The following is a 2467-nucleotide window of genomic DNA, read 5'->3' on the forward strand; positions in this document are numbered from 1 at the left end:
CAGAATGTGCTATCAGATCATCGAGAGAGTAATGCACGTGTCAATATAGTGTATCTGTGTGTCTAACGAAAGAAGAAATAACAAAATCACTCCAGTAACTTTTAAGAGAAAAGCAGCCACTTCGAACAGGAAAAGACACTGCTTTGGAAAATTGGAGTCCGCAGCCTTCAGTGAAGACCAGCCATTCGAGATGGAGACGCAGTGCCGTGGACACTTTCACTGTTAACGCGCCGGCACACAGCAGTAGTTGGAGCGCCGCACGTCAGAGGCGCCGCTGCTGGGAGTCGCGCAGTGCAGCTGCGGCCGGCCGCCGGCGAGCGTCGGCGTCGCCGTCGTCGGCGTCAGCGGCGCCGGCGTCCTGCCCGCGTGGCTCGCCGGGCGGCACTGTGACGCGGGGGCGTCCGCAGGCTGGGCCCGGCCGGCCGGAGCTCGTTAGCGGCCCGCCGGTTAATTTGGCCGCCGGCCCGCGGGCACAGGCAGTGCCAGACAGAGGCGGAGGCAGAGGCGCACGCGCCCAGCCAAGGGGGGCGATCGATGCCGCGCGCTGACCGCCGCCACCGCCGCCGCCGCTGATCGCTGACCCGTCCAGGCGTCCACCAGCGGCTGCAGTCACAATGCTGGCGATAGTCTGCCGTAGACTCCGGCTGACAAACGAGACATACACTCAACTGGTCACCGAATACTCTCGTCTTTCGCACGACTGCAGCACGTGGGTATCTGTAATAAATGCTGCCCTAGTACTACCCGCCACTCAAGTTTCAAACTAATATAATGTTATATTTACTAAGATGGTATCTGTTCTTTCGGACATGTCCGAAAGAACAGATACCATCTTAGTATATATATATAGTTACGGCTCACCGGCCACTTGACCATCTTCATCTTCTGCGCGAATGCACAAACAGTGCCCGAACTCTTACGGGAATCGGCAAAGCGCCGCGAGTAATGAGTATAATGGGCGGGGGCACTACGAATGTAGTGCGGGACAATACGATGAGAATGTCGGTTTCGCGGGTGGCGTGCCAGAGATAAATTCCTGCAGTCGCGCTATCCTGTGTCTCCTCGGTGGCTCATATGGATAGAGCGTCTGCCATGTAAGCAGGAGATCCCGGGTTCGAGTCCCGGTCGAGGCACACTTTTCATCTGTCCCCGTTGACGTATGTCAACGCCTGTAAGCAGCTAACGGTGTTCATTGCATTGTAATATAATGTTGTCGGAAACTATACGAGAACGCCAGGCATCGAGTACAGGAGTTACCACAACCGTCGAAGGTGCAAGATTGGAAGTATTCACGTACTACGTTCTAGACATGTCATTTTTCTCCTAATCCTCCGCCAGCCGGTGTGGCCGAGAGGTTCTATGCGCTTCAGTCTGGAACCGCGAGGCCGCTATGGTCGCAGGTTCGAATCCTACTTCGAGCGTGGATGTGTGCGACGTCGTTTGGTTAGTTAGGTTTAAGTAGTTCTTAATTCTAGGGGACCGATGACCTCAGCAGTTAAGTCCCATAGTGCTCAGAGCCATTTGAACCTAATCCTCCACTGACACTAACAAAGCTACAACGAATCTCGCTTCTTCGGAAGGGAATAATCACTGTCGTACATTCGCAGTGAGTTATAATAAGGAATCGTGATGAAACGAACATTTATTTATCGATACACTAACGCACGTATTCTAAATACGGTCCACATTATTTGAAACAGGTGCATTCCGATATTTCACTACAATACATGGATAAATAGCGGAGTCACGACGAAATGGTTCCTTAGTTACCGATACATTCATGCGTGTATCATACTGCGTACGTATGACTTCATGAATGAATGAATGTGTCCATAAGTTAACGTCCATTACATCACAATTTCTTATCATACCTCGATTATACTTCACTAGAAACCCACCACTTCGGTTAGCGTTATGGTTATTTTTATTATTATTGTTGCATTCCGTTCAAAATGTTCAAATGTATGTGAAATCTTATAGGACTTAACTGCTAAGGTCATCAGTGCCTAAGCTTACACACTAGTTAACCTAAATTATCCTAAGGACAAACACACACACCCATGCCCGAGGATGGACTCGAACCTCCGCCGAGACCAACCGCACAGTCCATGACTGCAGCGCCTTAGACCGTGCATTCCGTAGAAATGTGATTCGTTGTAGCGATACTTTATTATTATTATTATTATTATTATTACCTTTTATTCCCTGTCCCTATGAACTATTCGAGAGTCAGGGGCTTTGGATTCAAATACCAGACGAACTGGTAATGGGGCAAGGAGACTCCCAGGAATTCCAGTAGGGAATATTTGGGAGCGGGTATTCAGTTCCAACTTTTGCCTTACAATCAAGAGAAATATCCCGAAAAACTTGCTTATAACCGGGGCATGGGAACAGTTTTTAATTTATTTATGGGACAATACGTCCCACTCAAAAAAATACGAAACCCTAGTGAATGTCCACCAACAAA

General features: G+C 49.4%; 1 non-coding gene across 1 annotated transcript; it reads left to right on the top strand.

The window, feature by feature from the left end:
• Positions 1-1059: 1059 nt before the first annotated feature.
• Positions 1060-1133, top strand: Trnat-ugu. The gene has a single exon. It is a non-coding gene; the product is annotated as a tRNA-Thr (tRNA).
• The last annotated feature ends 1334 nt before the right edge of the window (positions 1134-2467 follow it).

The sequence above is a fragment of the Schistocerca piceifrons genome, chromosome 3 (assembly GCF_021461385.2).
Source record: "Schistocerca piceifrons isolate TAMUIC-IGC-003096 chromosome 3, iqSchPice1.1, whole genome shotgun sequence".
NCBI classification, from domain to species: domain Eukaryota; kingdom Metazoa; phylum Arthropoda; class Insecta; order Orthoptera; family Acrididae; genus Schistocerca; species Schistocerca piceifrons.